The 6,033-nt window shown below is 39.1% G+C and overlaps 1 long non-coding RNA gene across 1 annotated transcript; it reads left to right on the top strand.

Annotated features, from left to right (window-relative positions):
* Positions 1–1,693: 1,693 nt before the first annotated feature.
* LOC134167966 (uncharacterized) lies at positions 1,694–4,818 on the top strand. Its single transcript, XR_009966345.1, has 3 exons — positions 1,694–2,285; positions 3,920–4,170; positions 4,294–4,818. It is a non-coding gene; the product is annotated as an uncharacterized LOC134167966 (long non-coding RNA).
* Positions 4,819–6,033: the final 1,215 nt, after the last annotated feature.

Genomic DNA, 6,033 nt, shown 5'->3' with positions numbered 1-6,033 from the left:
TGCCATTTACTCTTACTTTTCTTGATTTTTAACTAAAAGCATACCTGAAGCTGACCCAAACAGCAGATGACTGGGCAACATCTTCACCTGAATAGAATTTAATTGATTTCATATTCATTGATTTGTGAAGTCTCCCAAAGTCTTCCAGGAGCTGCTGTGTTTCTTTACACTTCATGGACTCCTGCATTTTCCCAAAGAAAAAGACTAGGCTGTGATGTTGTGGAGCATTTCACCACTGTGAATGTGGCATGCAGCACATCATGTCCTGGCATATTACTTCTTGCAGTTAGTGGACAGATACTCCATAAAGCATAATTGAGCAGCTCTATAGGAAACTGAAGCATCTGTCACCCACCTACTTGCTGTCTTGGCTTCATACCTCTCATCTTCCTGACAGCAGTGTAGCCTTGCTTCACTAGAAGAACTGAGTGGGACCTCTGGATTTAAAGCCATCAAAGAAGGTATTTTGGATCTTGCCTTCAGGTGTTTTAGTCCTTCACTGACTCTGTCCTTACTCAGTATGGTAGGATGCCAACTGCTGATATTTTAATTCACGCAAAATAACTGAGCCCATAGAAGTGAGTGGAGCCACTTAAAAAATGAGGAACAGATCTGTAAATTGAGTTTCAAAATCTGTTTCAAGGTAATCTGAAGAAGATTTAATGAGAAATAGGAAAACAGCCATTTTACAAACCACTGCCTTTTTTACACACACACGTGTGTGCGTACATGCAAACATGCACAGTGCCATAGTGCCTCTGATGGAAAATTTCAGTCAGTTCCATTTCAATTTAACATACTCCACTGCTGCCCACTATTCATAGAAAAGCTTTAGAGCTGAATGACTTATTTTTCTGTATGAAATTGTTGACTGTAAACCTTTGCAATATCTTCTTTTTCTCAACTAACTCTAATGACTGTGATTGACAGTTCAACTTTTTCAGATGCTTTAAGTAAACCAGAAATTGACAGTGATGATTGTTCTGCCTATTGTATAGAGAGCTGGGAAACAGTTTGTAGTATGTTAAAGATCTAGGTGTTTCCTGGGTATATTCAGTTCCTGTTGTGATGAGATAAGATATCATAACTGGTAGAGCTCAGGAGAGAACTGTAGAAGAGAGGTAAGCAAGTAATGACCAGATAAAAAACAATGGAAAAAAACCTTCCTTTGAAGTTTCTAAACATGATGCAGAATGTTTACCAGTCTTCAGGACTAAAAAGAGAACCAAGTCATTCTGCCTTTCTTCCACTGACACTGTATGCACTTATTTCTAACCAGCTCCCTCTGAACCAGAGGCTGTGGTTTTAGGCATTATCTTGGAAATCATTGTGCTGCTACATGTTGCCTTCCCTACTGAGAAACTGTTACAGAACGCTGGACAATAAGGCTGCCTGCTGTGATGAATGTTGGCTACCCAAGGGCAATAACATCTTTCCTGACTTTGCTTCTGAGTTTCAGACTGTGCCTCCCAGGAGACCTACATGAAAGATCTTAATAATAAATTGATCCTCAGTTTTGTTAGTTATTCTTAGGTGGTGAAATAAAAAGTAATCTTAAAGAAAGGAGAAGTGTTATGCTTTATTGTTCTGTAAGAAGTAGCCAGCTAACACAATTCATTTTGCTAACAGTTAAGAAGAAACTGTTAACTGCTAGTTAGGAGGAAAAATGTCTGTTTTTCTCTACACAGTTTGGTGATTTAATTTTTTTATTTTTTCCGTGTCTTCAAAAAATGTATTTTAGCAACTGATGCGTGTGTGATTGCTTCAAGCTGCTCAGAAATTTCAGATGATCAAGACTTCTCATTGATCAGACTGTGATATCTTCTCTCAGGCAAAATAAACCCAAGAATGCTGTATTTAGCTTCTTGTAGGAATATTCTTTCCATGTTTATAAGTGATTGTAGCAGTAATTTTACCAGTTCTTAAGTAATTTGGAATTTCAAAGTATTTCTAAGGGTGCATTTGTTTCTGTTCTAGTTGTCTGATGCTTTTTATTTATTTTACATTCACCTTTTGGTTTGACTGCTGTTTTTCCTGGTGTCTTAGAAACTTTGTGACACAAACTGTAGCATTCTGATTGTAAAGATTTTGCAAGTTCTTTTGCTGCTATTGCATTCTTTAGTTTTCAAATGCTGTTTCTAAATGTATTTTTTTTCTTATAAAAAGAACAGCGTGATAACACTGTCTCTTTTAACAGAAGGAGAATGAAAATTGGGAGTGGAAAAATCCAAGGGTCAGTGTCATTATCCTGCAGCAATAATTTCCTGATCTTTGATGTTGATATGGTAGGTTTTTGTTTCAGCAAAGCTATGGTAATGTTTTGCCTGCTTCCATCTTCTGGAAATTCTGAATCTTTTGGATTCTACTACACATTGAATTCCTCAGGGTGTTGAAGGTGAGCAGGATGGCCTGTTGATTTCTTACGTCTTTCTCACAAAATATGTGTTAAGACTGACTTTATTGAAGTTTCAGGCTCTTACAGGATAGTGGCTGCATGCTGTTGTCAAAACAGAACATCCCTGTGTCTAGAACCTAGAAAAAGTGATGTTTTCCAGAGATTCTTAAATACTTGTAGATTCTGATTTAGAATAATGTGCACTAAGTCCAAGAAAGAGATGCATGACCAGTTTCACTTATGCTCATTGAGCAGTTGTCTCAGCTTTTTAGTTAGGTGTTCTTGCTTGCTGTAAACTATTGAATCTATTCCAATGGGATTTCCAGGGCCCAGCTCCCACTGTGGTTTTTTGTATATTGTTTTGGGAGATACTCTTGACTGCAGACTTTGAAGCTGACTCACCAGATGAATGTGACCCACTCCAGGAAGTTGTACTGGAAATACATTAGCTTTATCTGTATTCTTAACCAGCTGTTATCAGTTTTCCATATTACCCAAAATAAAGGCTTGTTCTGGTTGCAAAACCTGATGTACCTATGTTTTGCTTGACAAGAATTATTCTTCAGTTTTTCTAGTAGCTGAAATTTAGTGTCCCAAGGATGTGCCAGAGCCAATAGATAGGAGGGTAACCTTTTGTGGTACCTTTTCCCCAAAAAATGTCCTAGGAAAAAGAAGTTGCAGATCATGTGTCTGAAGCTAGTTTAGCAGTCAGCGAGCTGGTCTTCCTTTGGGTTAGGTACCATCTGGGCAGCCCTCTCCAAAACCCTGCAGAACCCTCATCTGTATTTGGCATACCTGGAAGCCTGTGGACTGGCTCCCATGTCAGTGTGCTGTGACTGGGATTCACAAGTTACCAGCACCTGAGGAAATGCAAGCTTATAACTAATGACTCATGCAAAAAAGGTATAACTTGATGGATTTTAATAGGTGCCTCACAGTGTAGCCATTCCAGATATTTAAGAGGATTGATGGCTTTTGCATGGATTTGAGGCAAGAGAAAATTGCCTCTTCCCAAAGTGAAACATTAAATAAATAAAGCAGAATCTAAATCTTAATGGTTTCTTCTCCCGGAAATTTGTATTTGATGTTGATAATGTACCCTTCTGTCACAATGTTAATTTTGAGAGCTAAACTGAAGATAAGCACATAGTAATCTAGCTTTGCTATTTCATTTTTACATGTAAGCTCTTTGGTGAGCTCTAAAGCCCCAAACTCCAATAGAATGACAATAGTGAAACTAAAAAGGTGTGTGTTTTTATGACACAGGGCGAATGCAATACTCCCAGATGTTGTTATAACTCAGGACTATGAGCTACAGGCTGTTAAGTATTCTGCTTACCCATGTGTTTGATTTAGCAAGTAATAAGGCATCTCAGTAAGCCTGATTCACCTACTACTTTCTGGGAGATTTTATTCTTCCCTTACAAAATACAGTTTCTGAGTCTCCAGCAGATCCCTGCACTTCTATCAGTTTACACAATTCAGTACCAATGCATGTTATATTTCTCTGTACCTGTCCTACAGGCAGCATATTGGTATGGCAGCTTTGAATTTCAGATGTGGTCATGTGCACCTCAAAGGAAAATCTTTGCTTCTGGAGATCCCTTGGTTGTTTCTACTGGACACCAAGATAATGGCATGTACTGCAGAGAGAACTATGCATGCCTGTAGTAGTAGCCTGTGGATCCCATGATGGCATGATGGACCGTTCATTTTTCCCTACAGCTATGCCATCCAAAAGATACTAGCAAAACCTTCTGGACAGTTAAAATTGGGTGGATTGGTTGTTTGATTCCCTCCATCTTTTCATTCAGACCATAAATCTTGTACCTCTGGCAGAAAGATTTTTTTTTTCTTCTTTCTTTTTTCTTTTTTTTTTTTTTCTTGTTCCCCTGCAGGGATTTGTTGAGGTATCAAACAAGAGCTGCCAAAGGACAACTCTCCAACTCTTCTTGGAAGAGGATCAATTTCCTTGTCAGATTTTGGCTAGGAAAATAACCACATGCAAAGCTCCTTCACTGCTCTTTTTTGATATGAAAAATTTTGAAAGGAAATGTGCCATTTCTGGAATGAATTTCAACAAATGATGGACTGTCTCTTAAAACTTCCTTTAACACCTTTGCATTGATTAGACCTTCTGTAATCTCTTTGCAGCAGTGCTGTAAACCAGCAGTACATATAGCATCTTTGGTGAATCAAGGTTGACAGGTTCAAGTGTTTATATTAATATCTGCAATTCCCACGTTTATCTTTCTTTGGGAGGAGTTAGACCATGCATAATTTTCTTGGAAAAGCCAAAATAATTTTCTTGCTTTTATCAATAAACTGTTTGACTAGTCTTATGGGCTGTTTGTTCCAACAGTGTATATGGTCTGAAAGGGCTTTTTATATACTTAAAGGGATCATATTACTATTCAGATTTAACTTGTGGCGTCTAATCTTCAATCACAAATTTATCAATAACAGATGCTGGATGCTGCACCTAGAATGGAATAATGCCAGGCACAAGTACAAACTGAGAGGAGTGGCTGGGGAGCAGCCATGCAGAAAGGAATCTGGGATGCAGTTCTGGGCCCCACAATTAAAGAAGGATGTGAAGGCTGCCTCCAGAGGCACAACGCATCTGGTGAGAGGGCTGGAAGTAATGTCCTATGGGGAGCGGCTGAGGACTCTGGGTTGGTCTAGTTTGGAGAGAAGGAGGCTGAGGTGTGACCTCATTGCTCTTGATGACCTCCTGAGGAGGGGAGGTGGAGAGGAAGGTGCTGAGCTCTTCTCCATGGGATCCAGAGGCAGGACACATGGGAATGATTCAAAGCTGCACCAGAGGAGGTTCAGACTGGTTGTTAGGAAGCATTTCTCTGCTGAGAGGATGGTCAGACACTGCAAGAGGCTTCCTAGAGAGGTAGTTGATGCCCTAAGCCTGTCAATATTTGGGGCATTTGGACAATGCCCTTAACAAGGTGCTTTAACTTTTGGTCAACTCTGAGTTGGTCAGGCAGTTGGACTAGATGATCACTGTAGGTTCCTTCCAACTTGAAATATTCTGTTCTACTAAAATTTCTTGTAACTTGTTATTAACACAGACTTTCACATTAACAATTCTGTTCTCCCATAGTTTTAAGCTACGGGCAGTTTTTTGGTAACTATCTCTGAACATTTCTTTCAGCGAAATGAGGAAGTTAATTTGGACAGGTTGAAATGGTTACTGTTTTTGCTACTGTGTGAGTCAGATCCTGCCTGTAAGGAGAAAAACGAAATGAATGCACAGAAATAAGGAAGAGAACAGTGAGAAATGAAATGCATCATCTGTTCCTTTTACGGATGCTTATAGAGCTGTTAGAGAAAGACAAGTATGACGTAGGTACCTGTTCAGAGACTTGGCAAACCTGTACCAGCTCAGGACTGTGCAAAAACTTGGTTTTAACTGTATTTCCTGTCAAAGGCAGTGTTGCTGTTGCAGAGTATGGGTTCTGACAGACCAGGTCTGAATTATTTTTTTCTTTTTTTTTTTTTTTTTTTCCTTTCTTCTGGGGGGTTTTGTGGGGAGGGAGAGCAGAGGAACTAAACTGAAGTCCAGAAGAATTAAGAGACAAAAGGAAAGAGGAAGTTTAGATTGGATATAAGGAAGAAGTTCTTTA

Source organism: Pezoporus occidentalis, unplaced genomic scaffold (genome assembly GCF_034315485.1).
Source record: "Pezoporus occidentalis ecotype Australia unplaced genomic scaffold, CSIRO_AGI_Poc_V1 ctg3, whole genome shotgun sequence".
Lineage (NCBI taxonomy): Eukaryota > Metazoa > Chordata > Aves > Psittaciformes > Psittacidae > Pezoporus > Pezoporus occidentalis.
Note: the sequence above shows the minus strand (reverse complement) of the source record. Positions and strands in the feature narration are given on the sequence as shown.